Source organism: Prionailurus bengalensis, chromosome B4 (assembly GCF_016509475.1).
Source record: "Prionailurus bengalensis isolate Pbe53 chromosome B4, Fcat_Pben_1.1_paternal_pri, whole genome shotgun sequence".
Lineage (NCBI taxonomy): Eukaryota > Metazoa > Chordata > Mammalia > Carnivora > Felidae > Prionailurus > Prionailurus bengalensis.
In genome coordinates, this window is record NC_057358.1 from 138,369,698 (window position 1) to 138,392,830 (window position 23,133).

At 56.0% G+C, this 23,133-nt stretch overlaps 1 long non-coding RNA gene across 1 annotated transcript; it reads right to left on the reverse strand.

Moving 5' to 3' along the window:
* Window positions 1–4,251: 4,251 nt before the first annotated feature.
* On the reverse strand, window positions 4,252–10,392 carry LOC122472909. The gene is made up of 3 exons (XR_006294549.1): window positions 10,157–10,392; window positions 5,958–6,170; window positions 4,252–4,511 (listed from the first exon to the last, which is right to left on the reverse strand). It is a non-coding gene; the product is annotated as an uncharacterized LOC122472909 (long non-coding RNA).
* Window positions 10,393–23,133: the final 12,741 nt, after the last annotated feature.

A 23,133-nucleotide genomic window follows, 5' to 3' on the forward strand; every position in this document is an offset into this window, starting at 1 on the left:
CTGGGGGACTCTGAGGGGGCATTCTGGCTTTCCACGTGGCTTTCCAGGTATAGGAAAGCCACGTGATGCTGGACGTGGGCAGCGGACAGGACACAAGGGCCCGAGCCCAGGCCAACTCAAGGCCCCGCGCAGTGTGCCTGCAGCAATCCAGATTTTCCAGCCTCTAAATGTACCTCGGAAAGGAAGCTGCACATTTAACTTTTTTTCTTTTGGCTCCATATGAAAGAACAAAGCCTGGGAACTGGACAGGCCCCTCTGTAAACAGAAAACACATGTTTTCTAAGAGAATGGGCCCGTCCTTTCCTGATCTCTTCTCCCATGGACAAAGGCCTCTTTAGGCCTCTGGACTTCGGGAGCAGAAAGGCCTCAGACCCCGGGGGGCTGAGGGGAGGTGATTCTTAAATAGTGTTAATGGGTCCACCCAGCGGTGGGGTGGGCCTGGGAAACGGTCCCAGGCAGGAAGTCCCTCAGGGACCCAAACAGGGTTTAGGTAGGAAGAGAGAGAGAGTCTGGACCATTTGTGTTCTCCAAGCACGTGAGACTCCTCATGGGTTCTCCCCGAGCTAGCTTGGGATGAACATGTATTTCTTGGGGCCTGCTAGCCACACACAGGGGCAGCGACCTCTCTTAACTCTGAAGAGAGGCCAGGCCCTTTACGTCTGCGAAGAGTATGCTGAGCCTGAGTGCCCACGGCTGTGTGACCTTGGGCGAGTTTCTTAACCTCTCTGAGCTTTAGGTTTCACATCTGTAAAGCGGGTTTAACGATATTTGGTTGCTGAGGATTAAATAAGACAACAGGTATAGCCCTGTCAGACACATAGGAGCCAATTCATAAGTGAACAGAATCAAATGTGGTGTCAGTTTCAATGCTGGGCTATTTGCGCGGCCCCGGAACCCTCCACAAATACGTAAGATGCCTGTACTCCAAGGGCGTCTTCCCGTTCCCTTGTCCTCCGCTGGGCACTGGCTGAGCGCCAGGTCTCGGCCACCTCCACACTGGCTGTGACACCTCTTTGGAAGCAGCCGCCTCCGGATGGATCGTTCCTTTGAATCCGAGAAGCAGCCTCATCTTTGTCCTCAAGGGGAGACTCGATTTGGGGAAATAACCAGACATCCTTTGGGCCAAGTCTGCCGAGGAGATGCACGGAAGCCAAGCCAGGGTCCCCTGTTGAGGGGCCAGGATGTGCCTTGACCGTGAAGTCAGGAGACCCTGTGACTCCAGGTTCCGAGAGCAGTTTGGAAGGAGAATCTGGACCTTCCAGACTACTAACCACCACGGACACGGGTGGGTGCCTGGTGCCAACGAGCACACGTGTGAGAAAACACAGAGATAGTCACACACACCCGAGCGCAGAGGATGAGCCAAATCAAAGCCAGACTAATTAACAGGAGGCTGCCTTTCATCTCAGCCCACAATTCGATTTTCATGGAAATCTTGGAAAATTCCAAGTGTTTCTGATATAGGCGAATGGAAGGATACAGGACTTAGGAGGTTGGGCGTCCCTCCCGGTTCTGTCCCTAACCAGCTATGTGGCTTACTGGCTGGTCACTCCCATCTCTGTAGTCCTTGGTTGTCCCATCTGAACAATGGGGTTCATGATTCCCGTCAATATGAGAAGCAAATGGGGGTAAAAATGGATGTGAACGTGCCTAGAAGCCCTGACCTCGTGTGTCAAGGGCCTTGAAAACCGCTTCCGGGAATGTATTTGCAGGAAACCAGCACAGCCACACATACAAATGTCCACGGAAAGATGTTCCCAGGAGCATTATTTATATACAAGAAAAAACTTTAAAGAGATTATATGTCTGACAACAGGGGCAAAAGTCATAACCCATCCATTAGATGGACTATGCCCCAGCTCTCAGGGGTGCTCCAGGCAGGAAATACACAGGCCCCGCCCACATGGTGGGTGTATCTCAACCTGTGCCACTGGCAGTGCTCACCAAAAATTTTTAAAAAGGGAGAGAGAGAGCGAGAGACAGAGAGAGAGAGAGGCACCTGGGTGGCTCAGTTGGTTAAGGGTCCGACTTCAGCTCAGGTCACGATGTCACAGTTTGTGGGTTTGAGCCGCAAGTTGGGTTCTGCGCTGACAGCTCAGAGCCTGGAACCTGCTTCGGATTCTGTGTCTCCCTCTCTCTCTGCCCCTCCCCTGTTCACGCTCTGTCTCTCTCTCAAAAATAAACCTTGAAAAAATAAATTTGCATCCGCAAAGCTCTATGCACAGCAGCCAAAGCATCAGAAACAACGCAATGGTCCGCCAACAGCTGACTGGGTTAAGAAGCTGTGATAGGCCCAGGATGGGAATACTATGAAACAACAAAAGCTTGAGCTATTGGTGGCCTCGGAGACACAGATGCCGGTCCATTATGCTGAGCAAGAGTTCATTTTCTGTGGGGCGTCTGGCTGGCTCAGCCGGAGGAGAATGCAACCCTTGATCTCGGCGTTGTGAGTTCAAGACCCCCATTGGATGTAGAGATTACTTAAAATCTTAAATTTTTTTTTCAACGTTTATTTTTATTTTTGGGACAGAGAGAGATAGAGCATGAACGGGGGAGGGGCAGAGAGAGAGGGAGACACAGAATCAGAAACAGGCTCCAGGCTCTGAGCCATCAGCCCAGAGCCCGACGCGGGGCTCGAACCCACAGACCGCGAGATCGTGACCTGGCTGAAGTCGGACGCTTAACCGACGGTGCCACCCAGGCGCCCAGACTTAAAATCTTAAAAAAAAAAAAAAAAAGAGTTCCTACTCTGTGATCCCATTTATATTAAACAAAGGTAAAATGAATCTACAATGATATGAATCAGATCTGTGGTTGCCCGAGGCTTGGGGGGCAGGGCTGCCGACAAGTTGAGACTAGGGGACATTTTGTGGTAATGGAGTTTTCTCTCTTGACGGTGATGGTAGTGACATGGGCATACATACACTTGTCAGAGCTCACCGAATAGCATAAGTGGAAGAGATCTCACGGAATGGGAATTAGACCTCAATAAAGTTCATTTTAAAATTCTTGGTGTTTATTTTCCAAATCCTATAGAGGTTACTATTTGGTGACACGAAATGCTTAGGACATATTGAACGAAACGGTTGTGAAATAATCTATAGTATAATCCTACACACATATATGCAGCACGTATACATGGCTGGCTTGGAAAACACCAGAAGGACTTCCATCGAAATGTACCTAGTAATTATCTCGTGGGTAATTTTTGTTTTTTTGTTTGGGGCTTTCCCGTATTTCCAAATTTTCTGTAGCACGCGTTTTTCTTTTCATAAACAAATAAGAACAAATATATCTCTTTTCCCTTTTTCCAGCGGACGTGGGGCTGGGTCCCAGGACGGATGGTGAGGACACCCCCGGAGGGGTCCAGAGAAGGGGAGCTCCCTGGGAGGTGATGGCGGACGATGAGGCTGCGAGGGGTGGGGGGTGGGGCCCTCCCCTGCCTGTCCCCAGTCCTTTGGCCGGGGTTTCAGTGCTGGGTTATTCACCGGCATCACTGATGGAGGGAGGAATGTTATCCTTGGCCCGGAAGCCAGACCCTCCCATTTGGAGTGCGGGGACCTGCGGCTCCTCTCCCGAATGCACCGGTCTCCTGTGCTGCCCCGAGCACGGGCGGGGGTGGGGGTTCTGGTCTCTCTGCTGCCCAGGCCGCTTGCTTTCCCCGCTGGAGGAAGTTGTCCTCGGTGAGAGTTGCGGGGACCGGGGTGGGGGTGGAGGTGGCACACCCCGCAGCGGATCTCCTGCCCTCCGTGGCCCTGGGAGGCCGGGGCCGTTATTCACCGCCACCACTCTCTCCAACTTTGGGGAAACTGAGGCAGAAGTGATTCACTGAAGTCACCCAGGCGGCGGAGCTCAGACTTGACCCCACGCCTGGATTCTCACACGATTCAAGCTTCATTTCCCGGGAGCTTCTGGGCCCCAACTAGCTCATCAATGCGGGGTGGGTTTGGGGATCCGGGGCTGAGTTTTCTCCCACGCGCGTTGTCTGCTCCGGGTTCTTGTGTGACTTCTTTTTTTTTTTTTTTTTTTAATTTTTTTCTCAACGTTTATTTATTTTTGGGACAGAGAGAGACAGAGCATGAACGGGGGAGGGGCAGAGAGAGAGGGAGACACAGAACCGGAAACACGCTCCAGGCTCCGAGCCATCAGCCCAGAGCCCGACGCGGGGCTCGAACTCACGGACCGCGAGATCGTGACCTGAGCTGAAGTCGGACGCTTAACCGACTGCGCCACCCAGGCACCCCTCTTGTGCGACTTCTAACGTCCGCACATTCGGTGGACCTGGCAGCTGAGCTTCGCAGCGGAACGCGAACTTCTCCGAGAACAGGGTTCTGCCTGCTCTTGGAGCCACTGGGGCCCCGGCATCGCCCCCAACCTAAGGCCGCTTCCCTCCGGCCAGCTGGCCTCACAAAGGTTCCGAGGAGGAGGCCCGACCGGCTCGGTTTCTCTTCCCTTCCTCACTGAGCAGATTCTGTAACAGACTGTAGAAACGGAAAAATAAAAGGCTGAAACTGTTAAAAACAAAAACAAAAAGTGTGTGTGTGTGTGTGTGTGTGTGTGTTTAAACCAAGTCACAAATGGGAAAGAAGAGACAACAGCAAGTTAAGGACACTTGGTGACGCAGCGTTTCCCGCTCAGGTCACGATCCCGTGGTTCATGGGTTCAAGCCCCGTGTCGGGCTCTGTGCTGACAGCACGGAACCTGCTTGGGATGCTCTCTCTCCCTCTCTCCACCCTTTCCCCACTTGTGCATGCGCACACGCACGCACTCTCTCTCTCTCAAGATAAATAGATTTTTAAATAAGTAAATAAAATTCAGTTGATGAAGTAAAAGAAAAAAAAGTTCAGCAAATGTCATGTATTTATATGTCTATTTATAGAACTATCAAGAAATAAAACGTAAAGAGAGTGGCCAAAGTCTTTGGAGTCGAGGGACCAGGATGGAAATTTTCTCCCTTTCCATCTTCCTTCCTTCCTTGTATGTTCCTTTTTTTTTTTTTTAATGTTTATTTATTTTTGAAGGAGAGAGAGACAGAGTGTGAGCAGGGGAGGGGCAGAGAGAGGGGGAGACACAGAATCGGAAGCAGGCTCTGGGCTCTGAGCTTGAACCCATGAGCCACAAGATCATGACCTGAGCCGAAGTCAGACACTTAACTGACTGAGCCCCCCAGGTGCCCCCCCCCTTTTTTTTAAAGTTTATTTATTTGTTTTGAGAGACATAGAGATAGCACAAGCAGGGGAGGGGCAGAAAGAGAGGGAGAGAGAGGGAATCCCAAGCAGGCTCCTTGCTGCCAGCCCAGAGCCCAGCTCGGGGCTCCAACTCATGAACCCATGAGATCATGAACTGAGAGGAAACCAAGAGTCAGACACTTAACCGACTGAGCCACCCAGCCCCCATCCCCGCCTCCACTTATGTTCTTTAAACTTTCTATAACACTTGTATTTTTTTAAGTATTCTCTACACCCAAAGTGGGGCTCGAACTTACAACCCCGAGATCAGGAGTCGCATGCCCTACCGACCAAGCCAACTGTAGGCGCCCCTACAGTTGTATGACTTTTTTTTTTTCAACGTTTATTTATTTTTGGGACAGAGAGAGACAGAGCATGAACGGGGGAGGGGCAGAGAGAGAGGGAGACACAGAATCCGAAACAGGCTCCAGGCTCCGAGCCATCAGCCCAGAGCCCGACGCGGGGCTCGAACTCACAGACCGTGAGATCGTGACCTGGCTGAAGTCGGACGCCTAACCGACTGCGCCACCCAGGCGCCCCTAGTTGTATGACTTTTAAAATAAGATGAGATAAACTTATATGAAAAGTAGGTAAAATACATCATATTAAAATACATTATATATAAAATACATTATATTAAAATGCATTATATTAAAAGCAGTCAGACTGTGCGTGAGCCTTCCCGTCAAGCGGTAACCATGACAATCAAGGGTACTTTGGACTGAGTACCTGCTATGTGCCGGGTCCTCTTCGAACGTCTCCCATCACCCTGTCTCCTCAGGACACCCTGCAGGAGGGACCGGTCACCCCCAGCCCAGGGAGCTGAGCCCCTGAGACGGCAAATGAGGCAGAGCCGAGGGCTGAACGTGGACGCCTCCGACTCTCTTGGAACCATACCTCCTTCCATAACAGCTTCCTGCGTCTTCAGGGGGCACGTTTTTCCTAAATACAATGGTCGTGGATGAAAACATTTTTATCTCGTTTACATAGAATCTGGGATTATTTCTGTGAATGGAATTTAGTAAAAGAAATATAAAAGTCATAGTTTTTTGGTTTTGTTTTTGGATTTTCTGTTTGTTGGTTTACTTTATGACACCGTTAACCAATGTCCAAACTAAGGGCCAATGTCCAAACTAAGCTACATAACTTTCTGGGTCCAGGGCCTCTTGTTCTCAAAGGATTAAGACTTTTTTTTTTTTTTTTTAGAAATTATTATTATTATCTTTTAATGGTTTATGTATTTTTGAGACAGAGAGAGACAGAGTATGAGCAGGGGAGGAGCAGAGAGAGAGGGAGACACAGAATCCGAAACAGGCTCCAGGCTCCGAGCTGTCGTCCCAGAGCCCGACGCGGGGCTCGAACTCACAAACCGAGAGATCATGACCTGAGCCGAAGTGAGACGCTTAACCGACTGAGCCACGCAGGCGCCCTAAGGATTGAGAAGTTTACGAGGAGGTCCACAGATCATTGATCATGCAGCACCCGCACAGGCCACGTGCCCATCGAGCCTCCCCCGACAAGGTCTTGATAGGACTTTGGTGGAGCCACGGTGACATCCGCTTTGGGGACAAACGGAGCACCAGTGACCGCGCATCAGAGAACAAATGGTTTCAAGCTTCGGGAAGAGGCACAGTTCCCAGGACATTTTCCAGTCCTGAAAAGCCAAAGTGGCTGCCGCTGAGGAGGGGAGTCGCCAGGGAGGACGCCACGGGACAGAGCAGGTAGGTCTCCTTCCCCGCGCAAGGGTGGGGCCTCTGCACAAGAAGCTTTCACAGAAAGCAAGGGATCCCTACAGCATGTCCCTGTGAAATGTCACACCCTGACACGGAGCCTTGATAAAACTTCAATCGCGTGGCCGGAGTGTGTGTGGCTGACCAGCCGAGGTCTAGGGGAGAAGTGAGAGAAAGCCAAGGCTCACACTTGCTCCGGTGAAAACACAGTAAGTGGGGCACCTGGGGGGGGCTCAGGCGGTTAAGCCTCCAACTTCCGCTCAGGTCATGATCTCGCGGTTCGCGGGTTCGAGCCCCGCGTCGGGCTCTGTGCGGACAGCCTGCTTCGGATCCTATGTCTCCCTCTCTCTCCGCCCCTCCCCTGCTCGTGCTCTCCCTCTCTCTTTCTCTGTCTCTCAAAAATAAATACGCATTAAAAAAAAAAAACCTTTGGGGCGCCTGGGTGGCGCAGTCGGTTGGGCGTCCGACTTCAGCCAGGTCACGATCTCGCGGTCCGGGAGTTCGAGCCCCGCGTCGGGCTCTGGGCTGATGGCTCAGAGCCTGGAGCCTGTTTCGGATTCTGTGTCTCCCTCTCTCTCTGCCCCTCCCCCGTTCATGCTCTGTCTCTCTCTGTCGCAAAAATAAATAAACGTTGAAAAAAAAATTAAAAAAAAAAACAAACCTTAAAAACACAGCGAGAAACTCCATTCCGCCTGCCGTGGCGAAGGATCTTAGGCTTCGTTGGCAGGTGGATTTCCCTCCACCGCCCGCCCCCAGATGAGGCCCGTGGGCCCTGGGAACACACTGGAAGCCTATGTGTGTAGGTTGAGGAGGATTCCGCGGCTCAGAAGACGGGCTCCGCACGGCACTCCAGCCAGCCCCAAGCGCAACCCCCTTGCTCCTTTTCTCTTTAAAAAACAAACACACAACCCACCCCGCTCCTCCCAGCTTTTCGGGCACTCTGGAGTAGCAGGCCTGGGACAGAGTAGTCTCTCCATAAACAGTCTCACAAGGAAAGATGGACAGACACACGGATAAACAGGGCAGCGCAGGGGCATCCCAGGGCTGATTGGTAGGTGGCTACTCTGTGCCCCCAGCTCCTGTTCCAGTGCTCACAGGACCCCTGAAGGGACGGGGCTTGGGTGGTGCACAGGTTCCCAGACCTGGGGCCGCTCAGCTGCCTCCCCCAGCCCGGATGTGTCCCCAGGACGCTGCCCCGGGAAGGTTCCAAGCCAGGCGGAGCCAAGAGGGCAGAAAATGAAGAAGAGCAGCCCAGGGCTGCCAGGTGTGGTCAAGGCCTGGCCCACGAAACATGTGCCCGAAGGGCAGGAACGGGGTCCTGCGTTCACTGCAGATGCCGGCTGGGCCTCTCCGCGGTCCCCTCCCGGACACCGGGGCTCACCAGCTGTCCTTCCACTCTGAGGACAGAAACATAGGGTAGCTGGCCGCAGTGGCTGACTCAAGCCCTTGGCTGGGGGGACAAGACAGACAGAGACCCAGGGGCTGCTGCTGCCCCGGGGACTCGGTGTTAGTGTCACTACCTTTCAGGAAGCATATGTTCTGCTCTCTTCGCCACCCCCTCCGCCCCCCAATTTGCCCAAGACACTTGGGAGTGGGTTATAAAACACACAGGTGCCCCAGGAGGGTGCCCAGCAAGGCTGAAGGAGACCCTCCAGAGGGGGAGGGGTGGTTGTTTACCAATTAAGAAAGAAACAACCCCAAAAAGCTCTGGGCGGAATTTCAAATTGTCGGATTTCTAAGTAGCCAGCACCCCCCCGCCCCCCTCCAGCGTATTTCTTTCTTTCCTCCCCTCTCCCGGCCTGCTTTCCCTCTTTGTTGCCAAGCTCAGACGTCGCTGCTGAAACCCAGCCCAGCGCCCGCGAAGCCCGGAAACTTCCAGCTCCGCGACCGGGCGGAAAGTTGGGGTCGCAAGGCCAGGGTGACAGCGGCGCCCAAGGGCCGGGCGCGGCGGGGACCCGGGGCGCCGCCCGTCGCGGCCTCGCTCCGCCCGGCCGCGCCGGGACCTCGGACAGTCCAGGGGCCGGACGTGAACTTGACCGCGCGGGGCTCCCCGGGACGACCCGGTAAGCGCGCCCGCTCCCCCGCCCTCGCCCCACCCCGTGCGCCGCGGCCGGCCGGGGTCCGAGCGCGCGGCCCGGGCTTCGGGGCTTCGGGGCTTCGGGGCTTCGGGGCTTCGGGGCTTCGGGGCTTCGGGGCTTCGGGGCTTCGGGGTGGGCGGCCCGGGGTGCAGGGGCCGGGTCTCGGGCCGGGAGGGGGCGCCGCGGCCGCCATGAGAGCGCACCGCCGAGCCCCGGCCCTCCAGCGCCCCGCGAAGTCTGCCCTCCCCGGCCTCCTCCCGAACAAAGCCTCGGAAGTTCGGGAGGGAATCTTCCCGACACGTTCCCTCCCAGGGGCTGCTGCGTCTGGGCGGCGGCCATCCAGGCTCTTAAAGGGGAAACAAGACCACTCGGGCTCTCTCCTCTGTTTCTTGCACCCCCCCCCCCACTTTGGCTGAGGGAAGCGGGGGGGGGGGCAGGGGGTGCCACTGCACCTCTAAGGTGGTCACTCTCTCCGGCGGGGGCCTGCCCGGGGGGCTCCACGGTCGGATTAGGGCCTGCCAAGAAGAGGGACCCCCCAACAGTTCAGGGAGAACCTGCCCCATCCAGGCCGTAGCAGGAGCGGTCCTGGGGGCTCTGGGGGGACACTGCTCCCGACCCACCCCACTTCCCCAGGCAGCTTCCCTGCGGCCATGCGGGGGGCCCTCCTGAGCAGGACGCACCCGGCCACAACGTCCCTGTCTGCTCTGCCTGGGGTGACTGTGCCAGGGCAGCCGGAATGCCAAGCCACCATGACACAACATGGCAGCCGTGGTCGGGGCCTGTGGGACCTTGTCCGCGGGGAGCAAGGGCGGGGACACGGCTGCCTCCTTCACCCGCTTTCCTTTGCCCACAGACCCAGGCCCAGCAGCCACTCCAGCCCATTTCTCCACACCTTTCCCCCTTTGCCTGAGACAGGCCTGTGAGTGTCCTGATCCCTGGAGGGGGGGGCACCTACGGGATAGGGAAGCCCCCCCCCCCACCGGGTTGCTGGCAGAACCTCAAAAGCTCCAGAGTTCTGCCTTGGGTCTGGGCCTGGATCTCTAAGATGCACTGAATGCCCCCCGACCGGAGCGGGGACTGCCTGCGTGGCCTTGCTCTAGACAGTGGCCAGGCTCCTGACCTTCTGGAGATCTCCATTCCCAGGGCTCCCGGAGCCCACAGTCCTCAGTGAGAGGCCCGCAGGGCAGTGGCTAGAGCACCCTTGCGGGAGCGAGGCGTGGGCCAGCTGGGGAGCCCCGGACATTCCAGCGGGGGCCTCCAAAGGGCAGCCTGCAGGGTTCAGGCAGGCCAGGTGGGGCCCAGTGGAGATTTTTCAGGGACCAAGGAACAGAGAACAGATCCCAGGCCAGCCAGTGGCTGCCAAGAGGGTAAAGGCCTCGGGTTCCAGAGCTGCAGACTCGTTAGGAGAAGAAAATCCATACCTGTGCATGGAATGTCCAAACTTTGAAAATATCACAGGACAGGAGAAATATATCCTTGGGTTGAACCCAGCCTGTGGACCCCCACTGTGCAACCCCTTGGACACATGAGCTGGTTAATGGTAAAAGGACACAGATTGCCTAGTGACCCTAGTCCCAGCTCAAGCTCTGGCCAGGAAGCCCCATAGATCTGGGGAGCCAGGGAGGGGAGGTGGTCCGCACCCCACTCGCCCCACGTCTCAGGGAAGTCGTGGCCTCCGCATACTGAGTGCTCCAGACAACTGAGGCTGACGTTGCCCCTTTGGGCCCACGTTTGCTTAACTGAACTGATTTGAAGTTTAAAATCTCGCTTTGAATCAGGTAACAGGACTGCCCCGCCCCCACGTCCTCGGAGGAGCCTCCGTGCCCTCTCAGCCTGTGCCCACAGAGCTCGCTGTGTAGGACGCAGAAAGCGAATCTGAACTTGAACTTTCTTCCTGTCCCAAGCAGTACAGTCAACCTCCAGGTAGGAAAACCTGGGCCTGTTGCTGCACCGAGGGAGGGCCGCAGAGAGGCGGGGCTGTGCCTCCAGCCCGCGGGCCCTGGGAGACTGACCTCGTCTCCCGGCATCCTCAACTTCCTCACTCATAAAATGGGCTCAGTACTGGCTCTGACTCAGTGGGATCGCGGGGAGGATGGCGATACCCGCGTGCACACTTAGCGTGGTACCAGCCCACAGTAGGCACTCAGTATGCGTTCACTGCTCTATCGGACCGCAGTCTGGGTAGACCCTGCCACTGGCTCCCCTCACAAACCCACCTGCTTCTGGGGCCGCTCAGGACTCTGTCTCGCCATTTCGTGTCAACCCTCAATTGCTTGCCTCTCCCCGCTTCCTTTGTTTCTTTTCTTATCCTCAAAGAAAGCATCGCTGAGCCTCTCCCCTGTGTCGACAGCCCTGTGCTGAGCACTGGGGATCGAGAGGTGAGTCTGATACACACAGTACCTTGAGAAAATGCTGGAGGCTCTGTGCAGCTATGACACCGGGGTGAGGTTCTCTGGGCTCATTTCCCATCCAGAGAGGGTGTTTCCCGCACAGTGCTCCTGCTGGCAGCCCTGCAGTCTTTGTTGAATGCCTCCAGAGACGAGCAGCTCACCACTTCCCCGGTGGTGTGTCTGCGGCAGCCTTGTTGGTATCCCCGAAACTTGACTGTTCGGACCGGGTGTAGACAGGGCTACAGCAGTGGCTCTGGGTCTGAGGCGCCTGGTTTTACAGGGGGGAGGGGGATACACACACCTGGTAAGGGGGTCCTAAAAAGTGGGTGAGGTGCTCGTCTTAGAAGGGACGGATGCGTGTTGTTACAAAACAGAGCCCCGTTTCCCGCTTTTGCCGGTAGCCTCTGTAGCAAGGAGAAGACGACGACAGGGCTCTCTGAGCGGGACATTAACCAAACATAGTACAACAGCTGGTCGCTGCACTAAGGAAGCCGGGGAGCCAAGTGGAGGCGTCCGGAGGCCTCGGGTCGCCCGCCGGGACTCCGGCTGCACAACCTGCAGAGCTCAGTGTGAAGGGAACGCGTGTGGCCCTTGTTCAGAATGATCAAGACTTTCAAGATGGTGACAGCAGGGCATGAAACGAAGGGTGGGCCCTTCTGAGCACAGGGCCTTCCCTTTGTGACAGGTCACCAACTCGTGAGGCCAGCAGCGCTCCCGCCGCGAGCGGAGGCCGGAGAGGACCCCCAGGCGGTCCCTCCAAGGAGCGTGACTCCTCTCCTGCATTGCCTCTCCCTTCCATCGCTGATGTTACATGCCAATTTTAGAGCATTTTGAATCCTCACCAAAGAAGAAAAATATTTTCAATCACCTGGAAAACCCCCGCTCTCGGAAATAGCCAGTGGGAGCGCCTTCGGCAGCTTCCAACTTCCACAATTTGAAACAAAATTAGCATTTTAGCTTCTTCTGGTAATATGTATCATTTTATCTCCTGCTTGTTTCACTAAATATTTTATCACCGCCCCATTCCCAAGTCAGAAGATCTCATTCTTGCACCGGTCGATTGTTAATGACTAATATTCCGTTGGATACATCTTTTTTGACAACCCTTGTTATTGGATGCCGGCTATCTCCCGTTCTCTCTGGTATAAACAGCACTTCGAGGAATGCCTGTGTGCACGTTTCTGCCGATTTCCTAGGAGAGCAAAGGCTCTTAGGTCCCAGAAGTCTCTTGGCGGGGGGGGGGGGGGTCTCTGAAGTGCCTCCTTGGCCACGGTCTCCGGATGAGGACCCTGGGCCAAGGGAGCAGAGGCCCCGGCCCCAGAACTTCCTGCCTGGCCTATCGTGAGGACAGATTAATGATAATGAGGCGGAAGATGACCCCTTATCCCACCGGACTGTGGACCAGGTTTCGGGGTCTGGGCTGCCTCGGTCGCTAAGCCCGCCAGGCTGGGGATGCAATAAAATAAGGCTTAGCGGGGTGCCCTCTCTCGGGCAACACTCGAACATGGTGGCGTGGAAAAGCAGGAAGAAGGGGAGGAAGAGGGGCGTGGGGACGAAAAGCAGGAGCCGGGAGGTGAGGGGAGAGCCCCCTTAGGAAAGGAGGGCTCCGCGGGGCAGCTGGTCACTTGGCCGAAGACTCCAGAGGGCAAGATGAGGTCTGCCAACCGCAGCCCAGCACGGCCCGCCACCGATGCGCAGCGGACGTTGTGTGGAGTGGATACGGAGGCGGGCTGCACCCCCAGCCTCGCTCAGAGGCGTCTGGACATGTGGGGGAGCAAGGGAGGTGGTGTATGAGTTTCCTATTGCTGCCGTAACAAAGGTCGCTGATTTAGTGGCTCCACCAAGGCAAGCTAATTATTGTGCAGCTGTGGAGGCTGGGAGTCCGCAATGACTCACGGGGCTAAAACCAAGGTGCTGGCAGGCCCGGTTCCTTCTGGAGCCCCCCCCCCCCCCCCCCCGGGGAGAAACCTTGCCTCGGCCTTTTCTAGCCTCTAGAGGTGCCCACATTCCTTGGCTTCTGGCCCTTCCTCCATCTCCGGGGAGAGACTGCACCCCTCCTTCTCTGATCACCGTCGGGCCAGGGGCTCCATGTTCAAGGGTTTGTGTCATGCCATCGGACCCAACCGGATAATCCAGGATCCAGGCCCTTAACTCGTCCACCCGCCCAGTGGATTTGGACTCTTCTGGGTTTGCTCCTGGGCTGAGTAAGTTCCTGCCAGAGGCACTGTTATTGGCTCCCCCTTGGCCTATCTCCAGGACAGAGGTTCTGGGAGCTCAGGCAGGTTCTCTGCTCAGCCAGGAGCTGCTTTGCCTCACCCCACAGGGCAGGCATCGTGGGGCCCACGGCCCAGGCATCGTGGGACCCATTTCACAGGTGGGCCAACTGAGACCCGGCGAGGCTGGATGATTTGCTTAAGGCCACACAGCTGGCGGGGGACAGAGCTGACCCTCAGTAATGGCGGACCCTAAGCCCAGGGCCCCACGGGGCCTGCCACCTGCCCCTAGGAATACAGCCTTCCCTGACTCTCCCTTAACCACAGCCCTTGATTCTTTCCAGAAGGGCGGCAGGCCTTCCTGCCCCTTTTCCAGAACAGGCTGGCTGTTCTCAGGGACAGAAAGGCCACAGGGCGGCCCTTGGCAGGGGGCTCGTGTGAGCGCGAAGGGATGTGGGAGCCTCACCAGGCCGCGGGGCCTCACCGCGGCTTGAGTGTTGGTAGGCGAAAGTGTGGCTAGCAGAAGACACGCTTGTCCCAGCCTGGAGGGCAGCCACCCTGCCAGGTCCTGCTCCCCGCTGAGAGCCTTTGGGACGTCTCTTAACACAGAACCAGCACAGCACGTTGACCTGACCAATGCAGAGTTGCTCTGAATAAGGAAGTGAGGAAGAGAACGTTCCTGGCTCAGCATGTGAAGCTGGGCTGGCCCGCCATACACAAAGGCAGGCAAGGGCGTGCACCCCACGGCTGGGACTGTGCAGAGGGCACGGCCCGCCTTCCCTCCAAGCCACCCCCTGCAGCCGATCCCCCCACCCCCGGGGGCCTGAGCCTGGCACGGGAGGAGTTAAGCGGCTGCCGCGGGCACCTTGGCACACGGAGCTGCCCAGAATGTCCGGCTCCCCACCCCCACTGCCTTTCTTCCCTTTTTTTGCCTTTTTCCTTCTTAATTAATCATATGCTGCTGCCCAATTTAAATATGGAAATGCCCAGGCCTGGCGATGCAATTATTCCCCAGGCCAGGCGGGCTGTCCAGCCCTGGGCTGCGGGGAGCATCGTGGCATCGCCTCCTTTCTGGTGTGTGTGAAATTATGTGCACAAAAGGCGTCTCCTTATCTGAGTGTGTGAACTAACTAAATAAATAAGGGCTTTTGTTTGTTTCCCGGCTCCTGCACATGACTGTTTTGACTAAAGCGCCCGTGTTGTCTGTGCCTTTATGGGGCTCCGGAGAGGGGCCGGGGGCGGGGGGCGGCCGCCGGGCATCTGGGCCTCTCCCTCCCCGGGCACCGCCGCGGCCCGCACCCCTCCCCGCACACACCCTCGCCGGAAAGTTCCCCTGCCCGGGCCGGGCTCCCAGGAGGCTGGCACGGTGCCAGGCTCGCCGCCGAGCGCGGGCAGCGGGGTGGGGCGAGCGGAGGCGGCGCCGAGGACGTGGCCGGGCGCCCCGGGCGCGAGCCGGACCGAGGCCCGGAAGGTGAGGGCACCCCCCCCTCCGCCCCCGACACACACACTCCCACCCCACCGGGCGGGCGCAGGGTGGGCACGGGGCGGCGGTGGGGGTGGGGGTGGGGGGGGCGCCGATCGGGCCCGGAGCTGGAGAGCGGGCGGTGGGGGAGGGGAGGGCACAGAGCCGGGCAGTGCCAGGCGGCCGCCCGCCCTCCCTCCGGGCCGGGGCTCCGCGGGGAGGCCGCGCGTGCACGGGGGGCCAGGCGGGCCGTGGTGGTGGCCGGAGGAAGGCCGGCGGGGCGAGGCGGGGCCCGGGGCTGTCAAGGAGAAAAACATCCCAAGGCCTGCAATTTGCTGCCCTCAGCTTTTTTTTTTTTTTTTTTTTTCCTCCTGCTTGGGAGGGGAGAAAAAAAAAAAAAACAGTGCTTCCTCTGGAGGCGGATGCAAAAAGGATGCAGAATTTTAACCATCTCCTGCACCCGGTCCTTCCTCAGCAGGGTGTCCAGGCCCAGGCCGGGCACCGCGGCGTGGACCGAGGGCGGGTGGTGAGGGTGCCAGGTGCCCTTCTCTGCCAGACGCTGGAAAGCCCGCATCCCCTCCAGCCCGCATCCCCGTCCAGGAGCTGGGCCCAGGGCAGGGGGTGTGAGGACTGGAGGTCATGGGGCAGGTGGTGGGCCCCCGGCGGGAACAGCCGCCTCTGGTGCCACCGTCCCCTGCCCTTGGTGGCTTGGTGGGCTTTTCTCTGGGTGTCGCATGGCATGCCTCGGCACAGCGCTGGGGGGGGGGGGGTCGTGTCTTGGTTCTCCCTGACTTGGGGCCTTCGGCCGTTCTGGGATCTCCCGGCCTTTCTCGTGACCAATTTCTGTGCTTAAAAATAATTTGGTAAGTTTTCCGGCGTCTGGCGGGGGCTCCACACACCGTACATTCAGGGCCGGACGTAAGGAATGAATTCTACGGTGCGGAAGGTGATCTGGTCACCGGAGGGACAGCAGGGCAAGCCCCGGGTGCGGAAGGAGAGGCCCGTGCCCCTCGCGGGGCTGTGTGGGGAGCGGTCCCGGGAGCTTGGTGGGAAGGTCCAGGGAGGACCTTAAAATCCAGAGGAAAAAATGACTACAATCATAGTGAATAATATAATGATGAATTCAGCCATCTTTGTATACCGGTGCAGTCATAACATATAATTTTAATATGTATGGAGCAAGGGGCTGTGAGGCAGAAGCATTTGGGTCCCTGAAAGTCACGATGGGGCCCTAGGCTGGTCAGCCTGTCCCAGGACAAAGGGTCAGGTGTCTGGCTCCTGGGAGGCCTTTGGGGGCCATCTGGGTGCCCTGTGAATCTGGCTTCTCCGAAAGCCAGCCGGGACAGGTTGGCACAGCCAGCTGTGCAGAGGAGCCAGGGCCCTCGTGTGTGTGTGTGTGTGTGTGTGTGTGTGTGTGTTCCTATGCACACGTATGTGTTTTACAAAGGATTCCCATGCACGTCAGTGTGAAAGACCCGGTTCTGGAGACAGGTGAATCCAAGGCTGAGGTGGCCCTGAGAGCCTGGTGTTCCTGGCCTTGGGGTGAGGGGTTGTGACTCGGCCAGGAGCTATGGTGGCATCCCCCCCCCCCCCCGGCCATTGTCTCCCTGGGAGAGAGGGGATTTGGAAGCCCACTCCCAGCCCAGCCCAGCTCTGTGCAGTAGACACAGAACACGAGCTGCAGACCAGGCCACATGCGTAATTTCACGTGGCTGAACACCCACCTTTTTTAAAAAGTAAAAGCAAACAGATGACATTCCCTTTAATAATACAACTTACTTTATCTAGTATATATTCGAAGGAGTATATTTCAGTGTGTAATTAATACGAAATTATTAATGAGTTTTTGCTTTTTTTCTCTTCTATGAAGTCTTTGAAATCCAGAGTGTATGATCCACATACATCTCCATTCAGACGGACTCCCTGACTTTCAGAGGCTTAGTGGTCACATGGGGCACGTGGTGAGGGACTACCGTATCGGGCAGTGCGGGTGTCGCAGGTCCCCAGGCCCACCACCACCCACCTCCGCACCCCAGAGTGGGGGAGACTGGTTTTTCTGCTTCTATTTTTTTTTTTTTTTTTTTTTTGCTGGTGGCCCTTCTTGGCCAGGGTCAAAGACACTTGTGGTGTCTAGTCAGGCCCCCAGCATCCCCGAGAGCTGCAAGCTTCCAGGATGAGGGGAGGACTGCTGGGAAGGGTTTCTTCGGCCATGCTCCCAGACGCCAGGGGGACGGTACAAAGGGCTGGCTTCAGGGTACAATAGTGGGGCCGTTAGTCACAGTGCCGGGCAGCGGGCAGGCACACAGAGCTCCCTGTGTCTGTGCCTGGCCGGGCTGGGCCCTGCAGCCCGGTTTCCCCTCTCTGCCTTTTGTTTGCACCCCTCCCTACTCCCCGATTAACCCCCTGCTCCCCGTGGCCTACCTGGCTGCTTGGCTGGGGCATCCTTACTAAGCTCCGGTTTCCATCAGCCACCCTGGCCAGGGGCAGGCTCCTTCTGGTAGGAGAGCTCAGGCCCTGCACGGTTTCATTGGCATCTCTTGGGAGAGGGGCATCGGAAGAGCTCCGACGCTGTGGTTCTGCCGTGTTTGTGTGGTTTTTGCGTGAGTTGGATAGCCGTGCGTGCTGGCTCCCTACTTCGAGATCCCGTCAGCGTTTGAGAGGGTGCCTTGTGCGAGGGGCTGTGCGTTGCCGGAAACAATGAAAAGCCAAAACTGTGAAGAATTAAGGAGTGGCCCCGAAGCGTGTGCCCGCACAGCACATTTCAAGGCGAACAGACTGATATAAATATTTTAATCCTGTGCAGAGATGATGGATAAGATAAAATAAATTAGTCATGTCCCAGCCCTGTCTGGGGACACTTGGAAAGCGGGACTTCGGCTAGCATTTGGTCCTTAGCACTGACAACTAAAATCTCCCTGCTAGCTTGCGATCCTGGCGACCCCGGGATGGAATTAGCTGTTTGTTGTGATTTGACAGTTAAATTATTAACATGTGGGGAAGGTAACTGCCCTGCAAAAGGTATAAAATGCAGTTAGCAGTCTCTCTCTCTCTCTCTGTGTCTCTTTTTAATTAAAAATTATCTGTGCAGAAATTCTGCACCCTGGGTTTTCTTTGCTAAAGTAAAGTGGCATGTGTTTTCATTTTAGAAGGCAGGGATGGTTTGCTGTGCCCTGGGTGAGGAGAAGGAAAAGAAAGGGTCTTTTGAAAATGTGCCCATCTACTCCCCGCTTAAAAATTCCAAGCGCCAGACGGCTTCCTTGGAGGAAAGAAGTGTCTCCGATGCATTTATCTTACCTGTTGCTTACATGGCATAATTACTTTTCACAAGAATTTAATCCCTGTCCGAAACCGAAGGCGTCTGTGGAATGTGAACGGCCTAGGTGTGCTTGGCCCACAAGAGGTTGACATCTCGGTGTTAACAATCACCGCGTGCCAATCCCGGGCCCAGTCCGCTGTCCGGACGGCACAGGGTCCACGTGCCGTAGCCCGTCCCACGACTGCCTTTCGAAGTGATGCAAGACATATGTTCGGCTCACATCATTTTGTTCTGATTTATTTTAAACCCCTTCAGATGATTTTAGCACAAAGAGTGGTATATCTTCCTTGCATTCGGAGAGCCATTGGATTTTCAAGCTGGAGTACGATTTTTTTTTTTTTTTAATTTTCTCAAAAATCCAAATTTAGCACTTGCCTTTTAGAGTAGAAAACGGCATGCTGGTTCGTCTTTTAATTCACTGCGAAAGAGAGATACTTCAGATCAAATCCGTTTGATTTGTTCATTCGTTCCCACCCATTGTTGTCAAGGGGCTGAAAGTGGCTCACTTTTACAAAATAACATAAGGAAAAAGGCGTGTTCCCACCCAGCCTCATGAGTGCTTGTGGGGTGGACTCCAGCCCCAGAGGAGTCACAGACGCGTCCGGGAGTCGAGATCCTTCCCCGGGGGCGCGTGGCCCTGGGCTCCTACTCATCCTTGTGCAAAAGACAGTCCTCGCCTGGATGAGCACCGCACACCTGGGCCGGCCACTTCTCGGCGCTCCCCGCATCTCTCAAATGATAAACAGACCCTCTGCAAATACCATTCTTTTAAAACAAACCCGACAAAATCTTCCCTGATTGCAGTTCTGCCCTGGACCACCTCCAGAAATGGAGGAAAAAAAAAAAAAAATGGACTAACGGGAAATACAGTCGATCCCCGGGGAAAACGGCTCGCCTGCAGGAAGGTGCCCAGCCCAGGTGTGGAAGCCGCTGTGGACACCTTGGGAGACTCCAAGCCTCAGCTCCAGGCCTGGGGCTCTTCGCTTCTCCGAGCCTGCTCCCCCGATTTAAAACGGGAAGCGCAGTGTCCACCCGCGCCCCGTGTCAAGGGCTGTTGCAGAAATACTCCCACGGCAGAGCCAGTATCCGCCCGGCCAAGCTGCTGCCCGGTTTCATTTTCTATTTGCGAGTGTTTTTCCAAAGGGTGAAGCGCTGGAAGCACGTGCGTGGCCATTATCATCGTAGTAACTTGTCCGGCAACATCCGACTCTTAACTGTTTACGTTACGCTCGTAAATACTTAGCAGTCATTCACTCCATTCTTCCAATGAAGTCTGTCTACCTGACTTACAATGAGCGTCATCTGATCAGTAACATGATCCTTTTCTGCGGATGAAAGCAATTGACGCTCATCGGAGAAAATTCGGATAGTACGGAAAAACGCGTGTAAGGGAAAACTTGTTCATCCCGGACTCCACCAAAGCCCTGCTCATGTTTCCAGGATTTCCTTCCAGGCTTGGATTAACCCCACGACTTCGGTGCTGGGCCCTCCTGCCCTCTATATTCTCGTCCTTCAGGGCCAGCTCCTTCCTCGCCCCCAAGCTGCCTCCTTCAGGCAGGCCCCGCCAGGCCCTGGTGTTCTGGAGAGGACCTCGGGCTCCATGGCACCCAGCCTTCTTCCCCCCGTGCTCCGCGAACCATGTCAGGGCAGGCCAGACAAACCGCCACTGCGGCCCCATGGCAGAGCCCCGGCTGACTCAGGGCGTTGGAGGAAAGGGGAGAGTGGCACGAAACACAGCCCCTTGCGAGGCCCGAGCCTTCTCCTCCGGGCAGGACAGGGCAAGGGGGCGGCAGGGCAGCAGGCACCTGGCAGCTTGGTGGAGGGGGTGAAAAGTGGGCCTGAGGTCCGGATTCTTGGCAAAGAGAGCTGCGTGAGCCAAATTACTTCTTAGACACGCGAAGTTTCGTCAGAACTGTTGAGATAATGTTTCCAAGGTGTTCAGCTTTACGGTCCTGACTTAAACCCACCGCGAGGCTGGGGGTTCATGCCGAGTGGCTTGGTAGGGCAGAAATAGGCCAGCCTGCAGCGCGAGGGCACAATTCGCAAACACCGTGTTGGAATCAGGTACGTGCCTCGGCTGGTCTCGCAGATCCGTCGGGCCTCTGGAGGGGGACAGACTGATTCCCAACCAAATTGCTTTCTGGAGCAACTGTGATCTGGAGGGCATTCTAGAATTTCCAACTTCGTTTCTTTTTAAAAAAAATTTTTTTTAATGTTTATTTTTATTTTTGAGAGAGACAGAGACAGAATGCGAGGGGGTTAGGGGCAGAGAGAGAGGGAAACACAGAATCCGAAGCAGGCTCCAGGCTCCGAGCTGTCGGCACAGAGCCCGACGCGGGGCTCGAACTCACGAGCTGAGATCATGACCTGAGCCGAAGTCGGACACTCAACCGACTGAGCCACCCAGGCGCCCCTCCAAGTTCATTTCTGATAGGATAGATGGAGTCTAACCCTCCCTTAGAATAATGTAGTTTTTCAATCCCCTAAGATCAGACCATTAGAGATTTATTAGTAACCCACATTGCAGACAGCCTGCACAGGCAAGGCCATCGGGGGTAGTGTGAGTTACAGCAGAGAAATATTAGCAAGAACTAAAATTTGGAATAACAGGGACCCGTGGGGTGAATTATCACGTAACACAATAATGCAATAGTGTGTCCCTGTTAAAATGCTGTTGACAAAGAGTTTGCAGCCGCATGGGGAGGACTTGGGGACGACAATGGATACAACATTTCACAAGCAGTAAATATATATGTAAATTATGTAATTGTACGCACATGTTTACTGTTGGGAAGGGAATATAATAGACTATTATTTCTGGATAGTAGCACAGAGGTGAATCCTCCTTTCTTCATGTGCTTTATACTTGAATTATTGATATTTTAGGCTTACTACTTACATGATGTCTCTCTTAAATTTCTATCTTTAAATTACTCAGACTTCGGACTTTGCTGTCCCTTCTCGAAACACGTGGTATTTTTATGAGCAGAAAAAAAATAATTTTTAAAGGCGTGTGAGTCGAAACAGAGACAAACGGCAAATTTTCCTCCAGTGGTTGTGGATAGATGGCACGTAGCAGAAATATTCGTTAGACCAACAAATATGTATGTAAGTATTATTCGTTTCTTATAAAAGACCTACACCTTGATAGCTTATTAATCAAACACTCCACGGGCCCGGTAACCAAACTCGCACAACCAGGGCATAAACATCTCAGTTAAGATTTTTCGTGAACTTAAGGAGAAATATTTTTGTGCCCTTAGTCATAGCATTAAGAAGGGAAAAAAGGCATTCTTGTTCTTCTTGGATGCTTTTTTGGATGAGCAGCCACCCATAGTTAGACCCTGCGCTCCATCTGGGACTTCTGCATTCTGCTGCTGCCGCTGGGTGTTTAAGGGCCATTTAAAAGATTCTTCAAGTTCTTATCTGGAGGAGCACAGAGATCTTGGATTCATAACGTCAGATCATAAACTGTGGACTTTGGGTGGAAATCTTAGTGGTTTATTTATGTTTGCTCGCCTTCTTTGAAAAAAGAAACAAAATAACGTTCTTCCACCCCCCTACCCCCCCCACCCCCTCCCAGCTGCACTTTGCAGGACTTCCATATCTCAAAATATTCTCCTGTGGCCTTATAAGTCACCTGCTGACTCACAGCTGGAGATGCACGGGAGCATCTCTTGCGTCAAGACACGAGGCGGGAATTATCTTTTTTAACCGCAACGCTGCAGGATTTTGTGATGCGGCGCAAAAGTCCGTCCACGTTTCCATCTAAAATACCTTAGCCTTCGAGCAAGTGTCATTTTTCTTCCCTGTAAAATGAATTCCCAGGAGCAGCCGCGTTGGGCAGGCGAGAATCTTTAAAACGCAGGGGTCCGGGAAGGAACGCAGTGCCTCCCACCCCCCACCCCCCACCGGCTCAAAAGGCCCGAGTGACCCTGCGCGGCCCGCCACGGGGCGCAGGTGAGCCGAGACCCGCGGGGACCCACCGGGGACCCGCGGGCCGTCCGCAGAGTCCCCCTCCAGGCCCCCCGGCCGGCCCTCCGCCCGCGCTCCTGCTCCCCCCGGCCCCCCGTCAGGGCCTGGCTGGCGCGGCCTCAGTTTCCCCGGCTGTCTCCGCGGGCTGGGGCGCAGGCCAGGCCGGCGGCGACCCGGGGCGCCGCCGGGAAGGGGGTCTGCACGCGGTAGGCCCGGCTGGGAGGTCCCGCCGGCCTCCGGGGCGCGACCCTCTAATCCGCTTTAGTCAATATATTGTGCGCTTTTCCTTCGGCAAAGTAAACAGGGCGGGCGAACAAAGCGGCGGCCGCCCGGCCCGCGACTCCCTGACCCCGGGGTCGCGCCCTTTGTTCGCCCTCAATGGGGCCAACCCACCGCCCGCCGCGGCTAATTGGGGCGCGTGCCACCGCCAAGGCCGCCGCCGCGGACCCCAGACCCCGGCGTCTGCTAGGGCCTGGACCCGGACCCCGACCCGGACCCCGACCCCAGACCTCGCACCCCCCGCGCGGACCCGGACCCGCGGCCCCGGCTCGCCTTGGAACTCGGACCCGCACCCGGACGCAGACTGAGACCCCCGCCCCCGGACCCCGGCAGGGCTCAGGGCTCAGGACTCGGACTCGGACTCGGACCCGGGACCCCTGCTCGGATCCCGATCTCTGCCCCACGCAGACTCCAGACCTCGGTTCGGACCCCGGCCCGCGCGCCCTGCCCCGCTCAGGGCCC